The sequence below is a fragment of the Oryctolagus cuniculus genome, chromosome 17, assembly GCF_964237555.1.
Source record: "Oryctolagus cuniculus chromosome 17, mOryCun1.1, whole genome shotgun sequence".
Taxonomy (NCBI): Eukaryota; Metazoa; Chordata; class Mammalia; order Lagomorpha; family Leporidae; genus Oryctolagus; species Oryctolagus cuniculus.
This window is the reverse complement of record NC_091448.1, coordinates 25,915,250-25,937,417: the sequence shown is the minus strand read 5'-3', so window position 1 is coordinate 25,937,417 and position 22,168 is coordinate 25,915,250. Positions and strand designations below refer to the sequence as shown.

The 22,168-nt window shown below is 59.1% G+C and overlaps 1 long non-coding RNA gene across 1 annotated transcript; it reads right to left on the bottom strand.

The window, feature by feature from the left end:
* Window positions 1-622: 622 nt before the first annotated feature.
* On the bottom strand, window positions 623-8,003 carry LOC138845956 (uncharacterized). Its single transcript, XR_011383274.1, has 4 exons — window positions 7,515-8,003; window positions 6,387-7,174; window positions 3,275-3,324; window positions 623-3,032 (listed from the first exon to the last, which is right to left on the bottom strand). It is a non-coding gene; the product is annotated as an uncharacterized lncRNA (long non-coding RNA).
* Window positions 8,004-22,168: the final 14,165 nt, after the last annotated feature.

Here is a 22,168-nt window from a genome sequence, read left to right as displayed (position 1 = left end):
AGACAGAGACAGGCAGAGATCTCCCATCTGCTGGTTCACTCCCAGCAATGGCCAGGACTGGGCCAGCCTAAATAGAGACCCAGGTACGGGAGCCATCACCTGCTGCCTCTCAGGGTGTGCGGTAGCCGGAAGCTGGAACGGAGAACAGAGCTGGGACTGAAACCCAGGATCCCTAGTATGGGTGCAGGTGTCCTGAACTGTGTCAGATGCCTGCCACTATGATTCCCTAACCTGTGGCTGTATGGTGCCTGCCCCGGTTTACATAAGAGAGTGTTATGTGAATTATTTGGTAGAGCAAAGTGGTTCTCATCTGTCCTGTGCATCTGTGTTGAACACCAGGCTAATTTGTGAGAACCTCAGGAAATCAAAGAGGAGTAAGAACATGAGTGCTTGACATTAAAGGGAATTTTGTTAGGCAAGAACCCATTGCATTATTCTTAAATTTAAAAAGGATCAGCTATTGCGTGTGGGCTCTGTGAAAGGAAGGATGTAACAAGTGCATCCTCTCATTCCCTATTCCCCCGCACCTGCTCAGACTCGGTCTCCCTCACTGGCATGCAGACATGCGTGCTCTTTATTTTGATTACTTAGAGCAAGAAGCTCCAAACTAGGGCCTGATGAGTATTCATCACAATGGCAGATGTTTAAACTTTTGTATTTATTTAAAGGCAGAGAGCTTTCATCCACTGATTCACTCCCCAAATGCCCGCAACAGCTGGGGCTGGGCCAAGCTAAAACCAGGAGCCTGCCTGGAACCCAGTGCAGGTCTCCCACGTGGGAGGCAGGGAACCCAGGGACTTGAGCCATCACTGTGACTTCCTAGGGTGTGCATCAGCAGGAAGCTGGAGTCAGGATGAGAGCTGCACTCCAACCCAGGCGCTCCAGGACGAGACTGGATGGATGGCGGCGTCCCAAGCAGCGTCTTCACCGCTGTGCCAGAGACCCGCCCCGAGAGCAGATATTTAAAGCTGCAGGTCAGCCATGCTGCGCTGGGGCCCAGGACCTGCCTGACCTGGGCTGTGTGCTTTAACGTTGCAGTCAAGGTCAGAGAGGCCTGGGGCTGGAATCCCTCGCAACGGCTTTGCGAGCAGCGTGCGTTAAAGGGCACTGAACAGGGTGTTGTGGTGAGGCTCAGGATAGGCAGGCCAGCGTGGAAGCTCTGGGAAAATGCATCCAAGGGGACTCAGGAGACGGGGACTTTGCTGGGACGGATGAAGTAGATTCTAGATGAGAACAGGAAGCCTGCACTGGAGAAGTCGGTGTGAATATGGAGAGGTGCAGAGAGGCTAAGGGAAGTATTTAGGAAGCAAGAAAGCTCCGTCTCCTCCTGTGGTCTCTGGAAGCTTCTCTCCAAAGCTGGGCTGAGTTCAGGGCGTTGTCAGATACAGTCCTACAGCTACAGCAAGAGAAATTCAGAATCAAGGGCAACAGATGACCGAGAGGGACCCCATCCTGAGCTATTTGATGTGCCCCGGCAGTTAGCAAATGTCAAGGAGGCAAGACGCGGCTGGCCCTCCCCACGTGGAGGGCTCCAGTTAGATGTCAGGGAATGCTGCTCCAGTGAGATGGGAGCCAGGTGGAGGACAGGCTGGGGACCAAGGACAGGGAAGAGCACCTGGCCCCAGAAGCCATCCCCAGGCAGGGCCGAGGGCCTGGAGGCATCAGGCTGGACAAGATGACCTCAGAGGGAACGCTTCCAACTTCAGGCTCTCGCCCTGATCCCAAGGGCTACAGAGCTCCGCCCGCGTCCTCCACACTGCACCGCGGCCGCACCTGGCAGCCCTCACAGATGGTTATCTCCCCTCCCCCACCCCCGCCTCCGCCCGCCGCCCGCCTGTCCGGCTGCCAGCAGCCCCACTCCCGGCCTTTCATCTCGTGCCACTGCAGTCTTCCGCCCCCTGGCCGGCCAGCTCCGCAGCTTCTCCTGGCTCGGGCCCCACGGGAGCTGAAGACCTGGGTGCCCCCTGCGGTGGACCTACGCAGGGTGGTCCAGCGGCCATGGCCTTCCTCACCTGTAAACACACGCACACTCGCACACCTTCATGGGGTCACATGCACACACAGCTGGGGGCACATCCTCAATCCCTTCTTCCCCAGGGTGGCCTCCCTCTGGTCGGCCCTGCCCTGGGGACCCTCTCCCGCCTCCAGAGCCCTTTGCCTGCCCCATCGTCTCTACCATGCCAGCCTAGACAGCCAGGGGGATGCAGGAAGGCTGCAGCGACAGACGTGGAGAGCCGCCATATTCTTCACCTCAAATCCCTCCCTTTCAGGGGGATGGCGGAAGCTGGCAAGCACTGAGGCAGCAGGTGGATGGACTGGCCAAGGGCAAGTCCAGGTGGCTGGTGCCTCAGGTGGACCTGATGCCACCACAGCCCCAGCTCCATTGCCCCAGAGCTGGGGGAGGAGCAGGTGTGGCGTGAGACCCCCTGGTGCTGGTGGGAGGGGTTTCTCTGGGACGCTGGTGGAGGGGGGGAGTGCAGCCTGCAGGTGGGAGGGAAGTAGAAGAGCTCTGATGGGGGCAGGCAAGCTGAGGCAGGAGCTGCACATGGCCGTCCAGGCCTTGCCGTGCAGAAAGACACAGGTGAGGCGGAAAAGGCTGCAACAGAGCCGCCGCCTCTGGTTGGGCTTGAGTCTGGGCCGTGGCACAGCTTGGCCATCCCCTCTGCTTCTAGCAAAAAAAAGAGCAAAGCCACACAGGGCAGAGGAGGGCAGAGGCTTTGACCAGAACCCCCGTCCCCAGCCATGGATACAGAGCGCTGGGCTTGGCCTGAACTCTGCTAGCCATGGCCGTCATGAGCCAGGATGTGTGATGTGTGGGTGCCTCCTGTACAGACTGGGGGAGCCCCCAGAGCACACACCGGATCTTCTACACCTTCCTACCTGCTCCATCCGAGTGTTGGGGGCACAGCCCACTGCTAGTCACAGCCGATGGCATTCCTGGAGCCCTGGCTCCTGTCATGATTCACAGCTCTGCTGACCAATGCTGACTGCATGGCGGGGAGGGAGCTTTGTCATCACCCCCAGCTGTGTGCCTGCCAAAGGGACAGAAACAAAGACTGCCGGAGGAGGGGGCTCGTGGAAGGCGCCTGGAGGAAGTGTGGCTTGAGCGCGGGCTGGTGTGAGGGAGGGGAGCCTTCACTGCGGCTTGGCGGGGAGGGGGGGGCGAGCAAAGACGATCAAGCAGCAGAGAACACGAGGGCACGGGGAGGGAGGGCAGGAGCAGCCTTGGAGAAGGGGTGAGGGGAGGTCCCCATCGTACTGCTTAGTCCCTTACCCTGTGGAGTCTCAGGCAGAGCGTGGCTCTGTGTTTCTGTGGCATCAAAGCTGCAATGACACACAGACGTTGTGCAGAGTCGTCATCATAAGGTACCCCTGTGCTTTTTCTTGCCCCTGACAAATAGGCCTGGTGCCATAGGATGTCCACATTTCTGTACTTCTAACACTGCTCTAAAATTTAAAAATAAATGTTTAAAATATAATACAAAAGGGCCAGTGTTGTAGCATGGTGGGCAAAGTTGCCACCTGCGTTGCCAACATCCCTATATGGGCCTTGGTTCCTGTCCTGGCTGCTCCACTTCAGCTCCCTGGGAAAAGCAGTGGAGGATGGTCCAAGTCCTTGGGCCCCTCCACCTGTGTGGGAGACCAGGAAGAAGCTCCTGGCTCCTGGCTTCAGACTGGCCCAGCTCCGGTCATTGCAGCCATTTGGAGGGTGAACCAGCAGATGGAAGATTCTCTCTCTCTCAACTCTGCCTTTCAAATAGAGGAAAAACATCTTTAAAATTAATTATATAATAATAATAATAATAAAAACAGGAAAAAAGAGTCTCACTCAAAGTGCTTCTGCTAAGAAAGTCTGTTTGGTGACCCTGACGGCATGGGTGGCTGGTGTCAGGGAAGGGGAGGTCAGGGCAGGGGTCACTGCACAGACCAGTGGGGAGCAGGGCAGTCTGTCTTATCGAGCCGAGGAAATGCTGAGCTATTGGCTAATAGGCAATGACCAGTCAAGGCAGTCCAGCATGCTGGGGCCGTGGGGGGAGGAGGGAAGACGCGTTCTAAGCAGAGCAGCTCGGAGCCCTTCCTGGTTGGGACACAGAGCAGAGGGGATGGCGGGCCAAGGCCACAGACAGAACACAGGGCCCAGACTCCAGCAGACGTGCCAGGAGTCCAGACTCCTTACTCACTGAGGCCTTGGGCAAGTCCCCTAAACTCCTGGGGACTCTTTCCTCATCCATAAACTGGAGATTATCGTGCCATCTGCCCTGCCTGCCTGTGTTGTACCTGTCACATGAGACAGCCATCGTGAAAGGGCCCAGCGTGGGACACAGTCACCCTGGCACTACGAACACAGTGTCCGGCTGTGAGTGCCAAGGTGGGCCCTCCCCTTCTGCTGGCCACGCAGCGGCCCACATGTGGACCCCACGGGAGCGCCCTGAGGCGGGCCCTCCCCGGGAGCCAGTGTCCCCAGGGCTGCTGCGGCAGATGCCAGGCCTGGCGAGCCCGCCGCAGCAGCGGGGGGCAGGGTGAGGGCAGGCAGTGGGGGCCGGGGTGAGCAGGCTGCCAGGGCTGGGAAGATGCTGAGGTGGGGCTGGAGGTATCTGCTAGGGCCCAAGCCCAGGGGGAGAAAATTCTTGCTGGAGCTGTATAATTAAAATCCTATTAAGCGGCGCCTGGCAGTCTCCCATCAACCCCCACTGAGGCTCCACGCCGAGCGAACCTCACAGCAGCTGTGGCACCCTGCTCCCCGCGCCCCGACCCAGGCTGGCTCAGCTGGGGCAGGGCTGGGGTGGGCGCAGGGGAGGGCAGGGCAGCCAGGCCTCCAGGCCGGGCCTGTGTCTGGGCCCCTGCCCTGGGGGGACGGAGCATGCACCCCTCAGCCCCCCGGGCCTGGCACTGAGGCCCTGGCCTCCCGTCTGTCCCCCCTCCGCTTCTCTCCCAGGCTCTCAGAGCCTCTGAGCACCGTGCAGAGTCGGGGCGACACCTGCACCCCCTGTTCTCCGGCCCAGGCTGGCTTTGACTGGGGTGGGCCCAGGGCACTGCAGTCAGAGGCAGCCGCTGCCCCTTCTCCTACTCAGTAGATCCTGGGCCCCATCCCACATTCTGTCTGCCTTTCGTCCTCCGACTCACGGGGTCTGCACTGTTGTCCTTCCTTGTGTCTATATCCTGAGCCCCATGACAGTCTTGCCTCCCCCGTCGGATTGGTTACTGTCTCCGCCATCACTCTGGAGGCTCCTTGCACTGAACGTAGGGACTGACTGGTCTCTCCTCCAGAGGGGCTCTGCACAGGGAGTCATGGCTCCAGGCCCATCAGGAGTCCTGGGCAAGCAGGGGTGGGGGGTTAGATCTAGGGGTTCCCAGCCGACCCCTCTGGGTGGCCATGGAGCGGAGCTCGGGAAGCAGGGAGCCCCAGTGGCAGCTGGAGACCCTGGCCTTGACCCCTTAAAGAGTGGGTCCTTCCTCTTTCTAGACCCGCCTCTGCCCCTTAGCCCTGCCCCTTGGGCCACAATGGGTTAGGCCGCTGCTCTGATCTCTTCTGAGGGCTGCAGTGGGGCCGGACAGAATCCAATCCCCAATCCAGGCCCCAGCCTTGAGGAGGACCGTGATGACCACGGGTGAGAAAGGAAGTAGCAGGCAGACCCCGGCTGTAGGAGGCGGCCAGGCACGTGTGTGCTCCTCTCATGATTCCTGCAGGGCCCCCTGGGTCTCAGGGCTGGGGCTGTTCTGAGAGGCCCCAGAGTGCTCGCAGGCAACCAGCCTCGGATGGACAGTGGGCCTCCCTCCATCCTCCCAGCCTCCAGCAGGGTGGCGGGGAGGGGTTCACTCCCTTCCTCAGAATCCCTCTAGGATCCATAGGAATGGCGGGACCGCGGCCCGCTGCCCATCGACCTTTCCACCCAGGCTTGGCCAGTTTCTCCCAGGTTGCTTCCCAGCCCAGGTCCCCTCACTACCCAGAGGGCCCACCCTTCCCTCTTTTTTTGAAAGATTTCATTATTTAAAATGCAGAGTGTCAGAGAGAGAGAAAGAGAGAGAGAGAGAGAGATCTTCCATCTGCTGGTTCACTCCCCAAATGCCCGCAACAGCTGGGGCTGGGCCAGGCCAAAGCCAGGAGCCAGGAACTCCATCCAGGTCTCCCACATGGGGTGGCAGGCACTCAACTGATGAGCCAACATCTGCTGCCTTCTTGGGGTGCACATTAGCAGGAAGCTGGGCTGGGAGCAGGTGCTCTGATGTGGGGTGCACGAGTCCCAGGTGGTAGCTAAGCCCTAACAACTGTGCTACAATCCTGGCACATCCCGGGCCCATTGTAACCGGGAAATGTAGCTCAGCTCATCTTCCAGTTCCAGGCGGAGGTGGAAACTCCCACCCCTACCCCGTCCCCCAGGTTCTACCTGAAAACCTCTCCAGGCCCAGGCTGGCGTCTCAAGGAAGCAGAAGTCAAGGGTTCACCCAGCTCTGCCACTACTGGCTTCTCTGGGACTTCATCTCATCCTTTTGGTGAATTCTGGCCTTAGACACGACCCCTGTAGGGGCGACTGTTTGCCACAGAGGTTAAGACACTGCTTGGGATGCCTGCATCCCCTGTCAGTGCCCGAAACAGAGATGATCAGATGCTCCGTGCGGATGTGTGCAAATAAACCAAAAGCAAACAGGGCAGTTTGTGGGTCCGACTCGGTGAGCCTTGACGTGATGACATGTGCAATCTGGCAAGGAATTGGGAGTTCATGGGGAGAAACTAAGCCCAGAGAAGGAAGAACTGTCTGCCGAGGCCTGTAGCACACAGCCATCCAGACCAGGGCTGGAGCTCCAGCCACTGGCCCAGACAGAAGGACTGGGCCTTCCTGGGGCTGGGACATCAACGTGAGGAAGGCGCAGGGAGGGGCAGCAGCTGATGCTGTATGTGGCTCCGCTCAGGGCTGCACCTGAACCACAGGTTGGTCCCAGGGAACGGTTCCCGCCTCAGAGGTCCTCCAGGTACATCCGGGGAGGCAGGCAGGAGCCCACCAGCAGCAGGGCAGGCACAGGAGCCAGGTCCCAGGGGACACAGGAGCTTCGCCGCCCAGGGCGGCTGAGGAAGGCGGCTGCGGGGCTTCCCCAGGGGAGGGGCAGACGCTGGGAGCTGTGACTGTCGGCAGAACCCGGCGATTCCCCCTCGGCAGCTCTGTGTAGCCGTGTCCTCCTGTGCGGGTTTCAACGACATGGCACCCTTTACCCCTGGCAAAGCCACTGGCAGGTCCAGGCTCCTCGCTAGAAAATCCAGGGGGCTCGGAGAAGCTCCACTGAGTGCTGCCAGAGCCGGATCCCCGGCCTCCCACCCTTTTCTTTCCAAGTCCCTTCATGAAGCCCTGGCCATGGGCAAGGGGTCAACAGGCAGAGGGGACCCCAAAAAGCCACGTCCCATTCCGGGAAGGCCCACCGAGGAGAGAGGTGGGCATAGGATAGGCTCAGACGCTCGCTCCTTCTGCCTCCCGACTGTGCCCAGCCCCTCGGTGCTCCTCACAGGCAAGACCCCTGCATACCTACTCCAAAGCTGCGGTGACGTCACCTCCGGCTTTCCCAGATGTGGCATCTTCCCATGTTGACACACGTCGTCCACAGGCCTTTCATTCCCCTGGGGTGGATGCCAGTCACTTCCTGCCACCCCAGGGAAGGGTCTAGGGGGCTGGGCAGGATGCAATGCCTGCTCCTGTCTAAGGCCCTCATCGGAGAGGGCCTCATCCACAAAAGTTCTTCCTGAAGTCTGCCCTCCTTCTGTCTTGCTGCAGTTGAAATCCCTGCACAGTCATGCAGTCATGAGCACCCGAAAACTCAACTGCTCAGCATCTAAGTACCTGTCACCTGTCCCAGGCCCAGGACTCCATGTGACAACAGGAGCCATGAAAGAAATGTGCTGTAAGATTCAAGCAACTGGTTCAATCCCAGATTTTAACGGCAAATAAATAAATAAATAAAATAAAGATCCCAGCTCTGGGGGAGATGACAGTTATGGGACCAATGCCCTTGCCCCTACAGTGTCTGCACCCCCACCCACTCCCAGCTCCAGCCCCACTCCCCCGCCCCTCCAGGAACCCTCAATTCATAGACCAACTTCTCCACTTTCTCTGCTCCTCCCTCTGCCCCCTGCAACCCCAGCTGGACAACGCATGGCTCTCTCTAGACCTCAGCTTGACCATCTAGAAGGAAGAGGCCACTGCCACCCATCGGCTGGGGGTTGAGGGTGTCAAAGACCTCAGAGCTCCTGAGGCAAGGGAGCCAAGGACTTGGTCTTGCTCCAGCTGTAGGGAAGTGTGTGCCTCCCGAGGAAGGGGCTCGGACTCCTAGACTCTCCCTCGACCCTGTGGGCAGGGCCGTCTCGGCTGAGAGCACGCGCCCGGTGCCCTCCATGGTCCTGCCAGTGTCAGCACCCTGCCCATCCCCGCCTCACCCCAGCCCACCAACGGTGACAGCATCGTCAACGGCAGCCCATTGCGGGGGGGCCCCCTGGCCAACTGATGAGCTGGAGGGTGGGGGTCCCTCCACTCCCCAAGTGCCATTACCTAAAGGGCCACCGCCCTGACTCTGTGATAATTGGGGGGCTCATTTGCATTTTGCCGATGTGTGATTTCAGAGCAGCTCCCTGCCCACCCTGTCCCAGGGGCCCCGCAGCTGTTTGTCCAGCCCCACAGCCAGCTCCGAGGGCAGGAGTCAAGATGTGGGGAGAGGCTGGAGGCTGGGAACAGGCCGTGGGCCCTGAGCTCCTCCAAGGAAGGGGAGTCTTGGCAGGGCCCCCAGACCTTGTGCCAGCCCTGGCTCAGGGGCCAGGGTGGGGATGGAGGGGGTGACGTCCTCCACCTCCCCAGTCCCAGTTTCCTCATCTGTAAACTGGGGCTAATGACACTTAACGAGCGAGGGGGGTGGGGGGCATGTAATTAGCTCCTGCTAGCTCTGGGCTTTGAAGTGGAGCGGAGGAGGGGGCCGGGGCGCAGGCGGGACGAAGTGCACCGGCCTGCCGCAGGGAGGTGCCAGTCCCCGGGGTCCTCTCTGATCTGGGGGAGATGGAGAAGCAGAGCCCTGGAGGGCACAGGGCAGACGAGTGGAGCCAGGGCCTGGGGCACACGCGGAGAGGCCCAGGTGTGAACAGAGGATATCCCAATCCCAGGCCACCTAAGACAGGAGTTGGTGCCCGTGCCTGCTATGAGGATGGGACCACTGAGGGGAGGACAGGGGAGGGGGAGCCAAAGCAGGAGCTCGTGTGATGTGCACGGTGCTTCTCCTGCCCTCGGATCCACAGCGGCTAGCACACAGTGAGGCTCCCGCAGGGCGGTCTCCACGGGCAAGGGCCACAGCCCCAGGCGCAGAGGTTCATGGGAGAGGTTAGGGACGGTGGGAGGAAAGGAGGCAATGGGGACTGAACCCAGGGAGGCAAGGACAGGAGGGAGGGAGCAACCACCTCCCACGCCCATGGCCTTTCCGCTCGCCCCACGACGTCAGGGCTGAGTCACTGGGAGAGGCCGCTGTCCAGCAGGGGTGGGAGGACCCTGGGGACCAAGGTCTGGACACCATCCCGGGCCAGGCAGTGTGTGGGGCACCTTTGGCCTGGTTGGCGTGGTCCAAGGGTATAAGCTTGAGCCAGCCGTGCACAGGGCAGCCACCCCCGCCTGGTGGACAGAGCCATGGCGGGCCATCTGGGAGGGTCAAGAAGTCATCTCCGTGTCCTCCTGCCTCTGAATAGGTAGACAACGACACCATTCAAGAGCCACCAGACCCTTCTTGATGTCAAACCAGGAGTTGGCTTCCTGTGAGCTCCGCCCACCAGGCCGGCAGTAGAAGAGCAAGGGGTCACAGCTCTTCCTGAGCAGCCCTCTGCCCCTTCCCACCCTTTCCAGCTCCCCCGGTTGGTGGGGTGTGGAGGCCGCTGCACTCAGTGCCAGGATGGAATAAGGTCCTCGGTCCTGCTCAGCACCACGCAAAGCCTCAGCCCCCAGGATTAGCACGCAGGGCTTTGTTTGGGGAACCCTGGAGCCATAGACACAAGTGCCCCTTCCGTCTCCTGCCTGGACAGATGTGTTCATTCATTCATTCATCCCACACACGTATGTGTCGACACCCACCAGGTCCCTCGGTGAGGGGATGCGGCAGGGAATGTTAGCAGGAGCTCCACCCTGGAAGGTTCCATCTCCAGCCAGAACAGCATGTGGGGAGGGGGCCAGAGCCTCCCGCAGGGCAAGGGGGCTGCTTCCGGAAGAGAAGCCCAGGGAAGTCCTGGGCAGAGACTCCACCCACCCTCCCCCTGGGGCTGGGGCTGGGACTGGGATCCCACCTTCCCACTGACCGCTGCTGCGCCGGCTAAGCCTGAGACCCCGCAGCAGGAGCATCTGGAACAAGGTTAAGCAGAGTTCTGCCCACGACCAGCCTGGGTGTGTGCTGGGGAAGGTGGCACGCGGATGGGAGGCTGGGCTGTGCCACTTGGGAAGCTTCCAGAAGTTCGGGCTTCTCTCTTCCGTGTGGACAGCCCTTGATGTCCAGGCCAGATGGGGCACTCAAAGCCGGCCCAGAGTCCCTGAGAGCTAGGGAGGTGGCCTCTGAGTGCTTCTGAAGTGAGGTCCTGAGGGGTCCGGGCCTGGGCTGCCTGCCCCCTCGCCTGGTCAGGGTCTGCGGGGGGTAGCCCAGGATATCCCAGCTGCAGGGCGGCCTGGGATAGCTCCACCCCCAGGTCTGTGCTCATCGCTGTTCTGCTTAGCACCAGGCTCTCGCGCTGGGCTCTGTGAACGGTTCTGTCCCTGCTTTGTCTCGCCCTACGTGGCTCTGTGACCTCCTGCGTTGCTGTGACCTGCAGGGGGAAATCCCCTAGAAGACCAGATCAGGTCAACCGACAGACTCGGAACATGGCCGCCTGGGTGGTGGACGTGAGGGACTTGTGTCAGTGCGAACAGAAGAAGGTGGCAGCTCTGTGCTGAGGAAGAGGACAGTCCTCCTCTTAGCGAACACTCTGCCACGCTCAGGGGCTCAGCTGCTGCTTGCAACACCAAAACCTCATATCTTAGGGCCGGTTCGAGTCCTGGCTGCTCTGCTTCCGATCCAGCTCCCTGTTAATGCTCCTGGGAAAGCAGCGGAGGATGGCCCAAGTACTTGGGCCCCTGCACCCACAGAGGAGACCCGGATGGAGTTCCAGGCTCCTGGCTTCAGCCCAGTCCAGCCCTGGCCTTGCAGTCATCTGGGGAGTGAAGGTAGAAGATCTCCCTCTCTATCTCTGATTTTAAATAAATAAATGTTTTTATGATTAAATACTCAAGGGAGAAAGGGCCATGATATGTAACTGACCTTCCAGTGATTCAGAGGAAAAGAAAATTGATCTCTATGGTGTCCTCAAAAATTCATGGAAAATGCATATCATGAAAAAACTATGCCTGGATCTCAACATTTTTTGCACCAAAATAAACTTATCTTTAATTTTTAAAAAAATTTCTTTAAGAGGCTGAGGGAGACAGACACCCCCAAATGCCCACAACATCCAGGGCTGGGCTGGGGGCCGGTGCTGGCTGCAGAGAATTCAATCTAGGTCCTTTGCATGATGGGAACCCGATTACCTGAGCCATCATGGCTGCCTCCTGGCAGGTGCAACAGCAAGAAATAGGAGTCAGGAGCTGGAGCCCAGGATCAAAGCGAAGCGCTCCAGTGTGGGACACAGCCCTCCTAACCGGCATCTCACCAGCTAGGCCAAACATCCACCCCTAAGCTTACCTCTCCATTCCATTGTCACAAACTCTGCGTGTGTGTGTGTGTGTGGAGAGATGGGGTGGTGGGAATAACAAAAATAATTGGGATAGGGGCTGGTGCTTTGGTGCAGTGAGTTAATGCCCTGGCCTGAAGCTCCAGCATCCCATATGGGTGCCAGTTCCAGTACTGGCCACTCCTCTTCTGATTCAGCTCTCTGCTGTGGCCTGGGAAAGCAGTAGAAGATGGTCCAAGTCTTTGGGCCCCTGCACCCGCGTGGGAGACCTGGAAGAAGCTCCTTGGTTCCTGGCTTCGGATTGGCTCAGCTCCGGCCGTTGCAGCCATCTGGGGAGTGAACCAGTGGATGGAAGACCTCTCTCTCTGTCTCTACCTCTCTCTGTAACTCTGCCTCTCAAATAAATAAAATAAATCTTAAAAACAAAATTGGGGTAAAATATTAACAGTGGTTCCACCCGAGTGAAAGGTATAAGGACGTTCTTTGTATTATTTTTATTTTTTACAGCTTTTGAGAACATTTCCAATTAAAGTTTTTTTCAAGGAATTTTTTTTTTCAAAAAATATTCATTTTTTATTTATTTGAAAGGTAGAGCAACAGGCACACAGAGAGAAAAACAACAAAAAGAGAGAGGCAGAGAGAGAAATCTCCCATCTTCCTGTTCACACTCCAAATACCCACATAAGCCAGGAGAAAGACTCCACTGGGGTCTCCCCCATTGGCGGCAAGGCCCAAGGACTTGGGCTGTCATCCACTGCTTCCTAGGCGCATTAGCAGGAAGCTGGACAGGAAGTGGAGCAGCCAGGACTCAAACCAGCACTCTGAGATGGAATGCAGGCGTCCCACGCGCCAATGGCTCCGCCCGCTGCATCGCAACGTCCGCCCCCACTGGAGTCCACATGGCCGCAGGTGGCCTCTCGCCTTGCCTTGTCCTGCACCCTGTCCAGCGTAGCCGGCCGTGGGCCAGTTTCTGTCTGCCCATGGCAGCCACTCAGGAAAGACAGGCGAGTGCTAGGTGCACTCCTGCCTTCTCGCATTGCACCTGCGGCAACCTCTCCATTCATTCGTTCACACATCAGTCATTCATTCACTTGTGGGTGCGCACCCTCGTCACTCAGGGTGCATCCCCTTGGTGACCTGGACCTCAGGGGCACAGGAGGACCCACTTACGGAGCTCGTCTGGGTGGATCCCGCTGGTTCTGAGGGGGTCTCTGGTCTGCACCTCAATGACCCTGACTCTCCAGGTCTGACCTTCTTGGGGGCCCTCTCACCATATTCAGGTCTCCCCGTGGGCTGCGGCTGGGCCCTGCAGCCTGGGGTCATGGTGGCTCTTGCCTCCCTGTTTGGACTTCTCCCTTGGGGGTCAGCTGGCTGAGAGCCGAGAGCTCAGCTCTGGAAAGACCTCCTGCTTCCCCACTTCCGTCCCCTGCTCATCACTCCTCGTCCAGCCTTGGCGCCTGCCCTTGGCCTGGGTGAAGTGACATCACCAGGGCTCCCCCCACGCACACACGCCCCACAGCAGCAGGAGTCCCGGCACATCTCGCCATCTCTCTCGCTCTACATCAAAGGCCCAAGCACCCAAGCAGGCAGCGTCCCCCTCCTCCCGGGCCCCGGGGGGTAATCAGAGCCAACTAGGTGTAAATGCTAGGCCTGCAAATAAATAAATAAATACTGGAACACAGGGCCTCCCGCCGCTGCCCGGAGCCCTGGGCTGGGACCCAGGCACAGGGCCAGCCCCTGACGAGGTCTGGGGGACTGCCTGGAGCAGGAGCCGGGTGTGCAGAGTTTCGCGTGGGCTGAGGCCTGACTTATCCTCAGCAGCATCAAAAGGACTTGGGGCAGGGAGGGTAGTGTGCAGGGAGACCTGGGCAGGGAGGGTCCTCCAGCAGGTGCTCCCCACCGCTCACAGCCTCACCCATCCCACCTGGCACACAAGCCACTCCCTCCCCCCACACCTCTAAGTCCAAAGCCATCCTGTGCCTTCCCATGAGTGCTGGGGACATTAAGACTGGCAGCAAGCGTGGTTGCAGAAGGGGCTAAAGAGGCCGGCGCCGCAGCTCAATAGGCTAATCCTCCACCTTGCGGTGTTGGCACACCGGGTTCTAGTCCCGGTCGGGGTGCCGGATTCTGTCCTGGTTGCCCCTCTTCCAGGCCAGCTCTCTGCTGTGGCCAGGGAGTGCAGTGGAGGGTGGCCCAAGTGCTTGGGCCCTGCACCCCATGGGAGACCAGGAGAAGCACCTGGCTCCTGCCTTCGGATCAGTGCGGTGCGCCGGCCGCAGCACACCGGCAGTGGCGGCCATTGGAGGGTGAATCAACAGCAAAAAAGGAAGACCTTTCTCTCTGTCTCTCTCTCTCACTGTCCACTCTGCCTGTAAAAAAAAAAAAAGAAGAAGAAGAAGAAGAAGAAGAAGAAGAAGAAGAAGAAGAAGAAGGAGGTGCTAAAGGCCGAGGGGAGAGGGAGGCCCTGGCTTTTCCACACGCGGGGCTTGGGGGCCTGCCAGGAGGGACTCCGTGCAGCCCCCGCAGCTCCAGTCCAAGCTGATCTGCTGTGTGACTTCGGGCCAGTCCGTCACATCTCTAAACCTCAAGCTGGTTCTCTGTAAAACCGCCCCAGCCACGCACCGCCTCTCCCATGGAGAGCAGAGGGGATCAGCAAACATGGCCCAGATGAAGCCGCTGCTTGCATAGGCAGCACCCTGCATCCGAGCCCTGCTTCGTCGAGTCCCCGCTGCTCCACTTCCGATCCAGCTTCCTGCCAATGCACCTGGGAAGGCAGCAGAGGGTGACCCAAGTAGTTGGGTCCCTGCCACCCACATGGGAAAAAAGTTCCTGGCTCCTGGCTTTGGCCTGGCCCAGCTCAGCTGTTGCAGTCATTTGGAGAACGAACCAGTGAATGGAAGACACTTTCTCTGTGCCATTCTGCTTTTCAAATAAATAAATCAATATCTTTTTAAAAATATGACCCAGATAAACTGCTCTGAAAACTGTCAAGTGCAGTGTCCCCATGGCATTGTCATCCCTGAAGTGGGGTTTCCCTGTGTCTGTGACTCCCCCATAGGGCCTGGCACAGGATAGGCACCAAAAGCATGTGGTCTAAAAAAAATGAATGTTCTTTGTGGCTTCTTTACTCTTTTTTTTTAAGATTTACTTATTTTATTTGAAAGTCAGAGTTACGGAGCAAGAAGGAGAGACAGGGAGAGACAGAGAAAGGGCTTCGGTCTGCCAGCTCACTCCCCAGATGGCTGCAATGGCTGGGGCCGAGCCAGACTGAAGCCAGGGGCTTCATCAGGGTCTCCCACATGGGTGCAGGAGCTCAAGCACTTGGGCCATCCTCGCTGCTTTTCCCAGGTGCACTAGCAGGGAGCTGGATTGGAAGCGGAGCCACCAGGACACAAACCAGAGCCCATAGGGTGCCAAGACACCAGCCGCTTCTTTACTTTTTTTCAGATCTCGGCCATGCCTGGTTCCCAGCCTCATGTAATTTGGCTCCGGACCCCCCTGGAGAAGATGATAAAAATTCGGGATCCTTACCCCAGACAAGAGCCCGCAGGCATTTGGGTGGGAGTTTTGGGGTCTGCTGCCCCTGCCAGGGTCCGGAACTCCCCATTACAAGGCCACGGGCAGGCCTCCGGGCACCTGCTGACACCCACTCAGCAGGCACAGTCTTCACACAGGAGCTTTGTGCACACCGTGCCCATCCGCCAGCAGCCCTGCAGGTGTTACTGCTCCCTTTTGCAGATAAAGAAACTGAGGCCCAGATACACGCAGTGACTTGCAGGGACCAACAGCGAGGCTGTGCTGGAGCCAGGGTTTGCTCAACACGTCTGGCTCCGAACATCTTTCGGGCTTCAAAGCCTGGGCTTTTTCCAGATTTTGCTCCCCAGAAATTCAGGTCCGGTCTCTTGGCCCCAACACAGGATGCACACAGAGGATGCCCTGCCCTTTCTGGAGAGGGTGGCGAGGATGTGGCCCGGGGTCTGGGGCAGACAGGAGGCAGGTGACAAGGAACATGAGGCAGGGAGAATGTTCTGTTGAGCCTGGACATCATACCTGGGGCAGGAGGCAGGAGGCAGGGGCTGGGGCGTTTGGGAAAAGGGGAAAGGAGCACACAGAACAAAGACTGGGGGTGCCCCCTCTAGAGGGCTCCCCAGAGTAGGGAGAGCCCTGACTAGGGGCTCGGAGAGGGCTCTGGAGGAGGAGCCAGTAACTGTGAGTCACGGGCAGGGCCCTCCTCGCTCCGAGCCAGTGCTGGGCTAAGCGATGCGAGCACCTTGTCTTGCTTAATCCTCACCAGTCTCTGAAGTAATCAAGGATGACTGCTGGCCCCACTTCACAGATAGGGAAGATAAGTCATTGCCAAGGTCACCCTGCTGGTATGTGGCAGCACCAAAGCACGGTGTTCATCAAATGGACGGACAGATGGATGGATACACGGTGGATGGAGTTTGAATGGATGGATGGATGGATGGGGATGGATGGATGATGGATGGATGGATTATGGATACACGGTGGATGGAGGTTGAATGGATGGATGATGGATGATGGATGATGGATGGAGGGAGGCAGGGAGGGCTGGATGTACAGAGGATGGGCGCACGGATAAACCTCATTCTGTCTGATCCCCAAATCTGGCTCTCACCCTCTCCCTGACAGTGCAAGCATCTTCCAGGGGCCCCAGTGGAGAGGCAGCCTGGCAGTTTCCCTTCCCTATCGTATTCAGACCAAAACCAGAAGTCAGGGCGCAGTCCACCGGGCCCAGTGCGGTCTGATCCACTCATCTCCTCCACCCTTCCCTCCACTCATTCCACTGCAGCCCTAGGAGGCTCCCTGCTGTTCTCCCACCTTGGCTGCACCCCGCCCCACACCTCAGGGCCTTCGCGCTTCCTATTCCCTCTGCCTAAGGTGGCATCTGCCAGCCGTGCGCCTTTCTCTCTGCTCAGATGTCCCCCTCCTCCCAGCGAGGCCTAGGAGCTTCTTACCTGCGATGCCACCTGATCACTCCCTGTTCCTTTACCCATTCAAACTTCTGTCCTCCGTCGTTACAGGCAGCACTGTCTGCTTGTGTCTGTCTTCCCTAGCATGCTGCCAAAGCGCGGGCTCTGTTGACAGCTGTGGTCTCACAGGCAGACAGTGTCTCCTACAGAGTCAGAACCGAAAAGTATTGGCTGCACGAATGGCTCTGATCAGTCCTGAGAGGAAGAACAGGACCTACTCATGAAATGCTCAGAGCTAAACCCGTGCGGGAAAGTGCCCTTCCTCCAGGAAGCCCTCTGACTGCACCCTCCTCCTCGGGAAAACACCAAAAACCCCAGCGTTGAGAGCTTGCTGCCTGCAGCGGGATGCAGGGCCCCCTCCTGCCACTCTGCCCACCCTCATCTCCCTGCCCCGTGGTCTCGGCAGGTGAGCGGGAGGGAGAGGGAGCAGGCCCTGGAGTGCCTGCCTGGCCAGCCTACAGCTCGCATGCTGTGACCAGGAGGCAGGAGGCGGTGCCCCAGGCTTAGGGCATGAATGGGGCAGGAGGGTGGATGAAAGGCAGCCAGTGCTCCTGGCCTAAGGAACAAAGGGGACGTGAGCAGGTGTGAGAGGCGAAACTGGAGCTGGCGCTGGAGGTCGGTTTCCCCTGCAGGGCGCAGGTTGCCATCAGCTTTCTGGGGCTGTCACTCACGCTCTGGGGACAAAGATCCAGCTGGAGGTGGAGGAGAGGCCAGGCCCGGGGCTGGGGCTCCTTTCTCTCCAGCAAGTCTGCTCCTCAGAAGGCGGCCACGGAAGGTCAAAGTCTGATGGGAACCCAAGAAGAGGGCCCAGGGCTGTCATTTCAGAGCTGGGACCAAGGAAGCCTCCAGGTACAGGCGCTCACCAAGGTCACACGGCCCCTGGCAGAACTGGGCTCTGAATCCAGGAGCCCAGCTCTAGAGACCTTTCTTTTGGCCTGTCCTGCCTCCTGGAAGTCCTTGACGTGATGGCGGCCAGGACGCGTCCCTGGGGCCAGGAAGCTTGGACCGGGTCTGGACAGTTTATGGAGAGGAGGGGCAGGTTTGGGCGAGAACCCGACAGTATGCTCTCCCTGGCAGGGTGCTTCCCAAATGGGGTGCCACAGGGCAGGCAAGCCAGGCAGGCAGGGCTGGGCCTAGTGGAAATGAGGCCCAGCTCCCAGGCGCAGTGCCATGGAGAGGGGGCATCTTGTCCTACAAAATGCTGGGGAGGGGGGCTTCCCATGCAGCAGCTGCATGGCCCCGAGCCAAGGAGGAACCTAGTGGGGAGGGGGCCCAGGGAGGGTCTATGAACTTGGTGGGGGGTAGCCAAGTAGGAGGGGGAGGAGGTGGTGGAGGAGGAGGAGGACAAAGCCAGTCTGTGTGGCACCTGGGACATTCCCGGTGTCTGCCCTGTCCCCTCCCTGATCCTGCTCCGGGAGGGTGGGAACAATGCCCCCATTGAGGCCCACACCCCAGGGATAACATCTCTGTGCCCCCAGGACAGGAGCCAAGCAGGTGAGCCTGAGGGCTGGGGCCTGCTCCTCAGTGAGGGAGGGGGCCAGGGGCTAGAGTTGTCCTCCCTGGAGACCTGGACAGTTTGAGCCAAACTCTGTTCCTCCCTCTGGGGCCACAGCAGGAGAGACTGGGCTCGGCTTCCGGAGCAGGCAGAGCAGGGCTCCCTTCCCGGTGTGGATGGATGGAGCCTTGTCTGCTGGGGGAGGGAACGGAGGCATGCCAAGGCCCGGATCCCTGACCACAGAGCTGCCAGCGGGAGGAAGGCCCCTCGAGAGGTGGTTGGCGCCTCCCGCTGAGGGATGCCACGGAAGAAGCAGGTGGGAGAGCAAGACTCCAGAGCCTGCAGGAAGCTGCAGCGGGAATGGCCCCTTACCTGCTTGGGCGCCAACTGGATTCCCAAGGAAAAGACACCCAATAAAATAAGCTGTATTTGCCATCATTTAAAAAAAATTCATGGGGTCGGCGTTGTGTTGCAGCGGGTTAGCTGCTGCTTATGACACTGGCATCCTTTACGGGCACCGGTTCGAGTCCCAGCTTCTCCACTTCCCATCCAGCTCCCTGCTAATGCACCTGGGAAAGCAGTGGAGGGTGGTCCAAGGGCTTGGGCCCCTGCACCCATGTGGGAGACTGGATGGAGTTCCAGGCTCCTGGCTTTGGCCTGGCCCAGCCCTGACTCTGTGGCCATTTGGGGAGTGAACCAGCAGATGGAAGATCTCTGTGTTTTTCTCCCTCCTCCTGTAACTCTGTCTTTCAAATAAATAATTATACATTAAAAAAAAAAAAAAGAAATTGCTAGGTCTGGCGTTGTGATATAGCAGGCAAAACCATCATCTACAATACCAGCATCCCATGTGGGTGCTGGTTTGAGTCCCGGCTGCTCTACTTCTGATCCAGCTCTCTGCTATGGCCTGGGAACACAGTAGAAGATGGCCCAAGTTCCTGGGCCCCTGCACCGGTGTGGGAGACCCAGAAGAAGCTCCTGGCTCCTGGCTTTGGATCAACCCAGCTCTGGCTCTTGTGGCAATTTGGGGAGTGAACCATCAGATGGAAAACCTCTATGTCTCTGTCTCTGTCTCTCTGTAACTCTGCCTTTCAAATAAATAAATAAATCTTAAAAGAAAGAAAGAAAGAAAGAAAAAGATTCACGACTGTGGATGCTCCGCCTTATAGTGCCCCTATGGGAGCAGGAGGCTCAGGACTGAAATCGGGGTGGGGCAAGAGGCTTCCTGCGGGCCGCAGAGCCCGTGGCTTCCCCACCGTTGGCTGGGTCAGCTTAGCCCTCAGTGCAGCTGGTGGCCAGGGCCGGCCTACTCAGGGGGCTTGCTCATGGCCTGCCATGGGGGAAGGCCCTGCCTCTGGGACCCCGGCCACAGGTGTGGCGACAGGTGCTCAGAGTCTGTGCTTCCTGTCCCCTGAGGCAGCACTGCATGGCCCCTGGTGCCCACATGGAACCCTGTTTCCAGGGGACCTCAGGCTGGGGATAGCAGCAGGGACAATGGCCAGCCCTAGTCCTCCCTCACGCCTGGCTCGTCCCCACCACATACATGCACACATGTTACAGGCACAGGACACAGGGGGCAGGGCAAGGCAGCCTGAACACCCACCCAGGAGGGTTCCTCAGCCTTGACATCCCACCGCTGGGGGTGGGTCACCCTTTTAACATGTTAATGAAAACTTTTGATTAATTAGAAAGACAGAGTGAATGGGGTGGGGTGGGGGGAAGCGGAAAGACAGTCAGAGAAAGAGAGAGAGAGAGATTCCATCCACTGGTTCACTGCTCAAATGCCTGCAGCAGCCTGCACCAGACGTGACCGAAGCTGGGAGCCAGAAACTCCATCAGGTCTCACACCTGATGAGTGGCCATCACCGCTGCCTCCCAGGCGTGTTAGCAGGCAGCAAGATCAGAAGCAGAGGCAAGGTTCAATCCCAGGCACTCCGACGTCCCAAGCAGCTGCTGCAGCTGCTGCACCACAAGGCTCGCCCCAGGTGCGCCTTCTTCACACAGGTCCAGCTGGGAGTTCAGGCCCAGACGTCCATCCTGCACTTCACACGGTTGGGAAAGCAGCTGATGATCCCCATTCACCAGTCCCTGACACAGCAGGGCACAGGAATGCTGGCCCGAGCTGGCACGCTCCATGGAGGAGTACACAGAAGTTAACCCTCCTGGGGAGGGGTTTTGGGGTGGGGGGCTGTCACCTGGAAGCCATCCACCTTTCCTTCCGGCCAGGGACCTCAGCTTTGACAAATTAGGAAATCTAGACCCCTCTCCCTGTCGCTTTCACACACTCTCCCATGTTTTCTGGCCCCCTCTGGATTCTCTAGACTTTGCTCCAATCCTGGGAGCTGGGCACCATGGTTGCCCCACTTTCCAGATGCCAACACTGAGGTCCAGAGAGCTTAAGCCACTTGCCCAAGGTCCCACAGTAAGCGGGCAGCAAGCCGGTTGTGAGCCTGCACCTTGCCTGGTTCCAAGTCATTGCCTTCTGACCCTGGAGAGAGCTGGAACCCCGTGAGTCAGGAAGGGGCAGAGAGGACAGCGATCCACACCCTGTCCCGTATCCTCCTGCAGCCCCAGTGCCCTGGGCTCAGAGAGACAACCTCCAGAGGCAGCACGCTGGCCAGTCCCTCTGGAAGCAGACAAGTGGAGGACAGAGGGCAGGTTGGGAGAGATGGGGCTGCAGACCCCAAGGGGATGGTACAGAGCTTGAGAGACAAGATTCCAGGTGGCTGTCTGTCTCGCCGCCAGTGCCTACAGCTGGGTGATTTGGGGCAAGAGTCTTTGCCTTTCTGAGCCTCGGCAGCTCCATCTGTAAGACAGAGACAGCAACGGGACCTGTGTAGGCTGTGCTGAGAACTCAACATGTCCTGGTTACAATCCTCGGCACAGTGCGGGATTCCGCAACGACAACTCCCAGCTAGTTCCAGAGCTACAGCAGCACGCAGAGCGGGGAAAGGGCTGCCCTGGGGCCGGCGCCACGAGGAGCCCAGAAGCTTTGCACTCTGCCCTGCCTCTGCAGAGGAACCCAGTCCATGCTGCCGCTCCATGGCCTGGTCTCCGTTGTAGGCAAGCCCACAGGCAGGAGGGGGAGGGGAGCACAATGCACCTGCTAGGCGCAGACCCCCAGCACCTTAAAGCCAGATGTGGAGCCAGACGGACTGGTGTGCCTCGTCTTTGGGGAAGGGCCTGCACCTGCCTGTGTCACTGTTTCCCCTCGGGCAAAGCAAGGCTGTGTCCCTGGCCTGGAGGCTGCATGTCCAGGCTCCTGGAAGGCGACCCTGTCTCCTGCAGGCTCCGTGTCTGCAGCGGGGGCAAGGGCCGGGCTCCCCCAGGAGAAGAGCAGATGGTTGCCTCCAGCTGTTTGCTGCTAGTGAGTCCTGGGGGAGATGGCGCCTTCTCGGGGCTCTGTCTGAGAGTGGCTGAGAGAGGCCTCCAGCCCCGGGCGGTGCGGGGGGTGGGGGGCGACACAGGGGCTCTCCGACAGCCTTCGTCACCCCTGGGCCCACGTCCTCAGTCTCTGGGTGTGGGCTGCTGGAGGTGGGGATGTGGGCAAACCAGACTTCCTGCGTCCTTCCCCCATGGGGCCCGCGGGTCATCGAATCTCAACCACCCTGATGTTCCTAATGTCCCTGAATGACCAAGCCAAGCCCCCGGAGCGTCCTGACATACCCTCTTCCCCTCCTCTTCCTCTCCTGCCTCTCCTGCCTCTCCTCCTCCTCCGGGAAGCATTCCGGGCAGGACCCAGAGGAGGGCAGGTTGCCTGTTCTCTTCATCTGCTTTCCCACCAAAGACATGGTGGGGACCCTGAATCGCAGCCCCTGCAGACCCCAGGGCTCAGGGGCACGGCAGGTGCTTAGAGGAAGCAAAGCGAGCAAGCTGGGACGTCAGGCCCAGGTTGGGCTCCCGCTCTGTGGCTCTCGGAGAGGAGCTCACCGTGAGGCCAGCACATGCTTCTTTTGGAGCAGTGCCTCGTGCTGT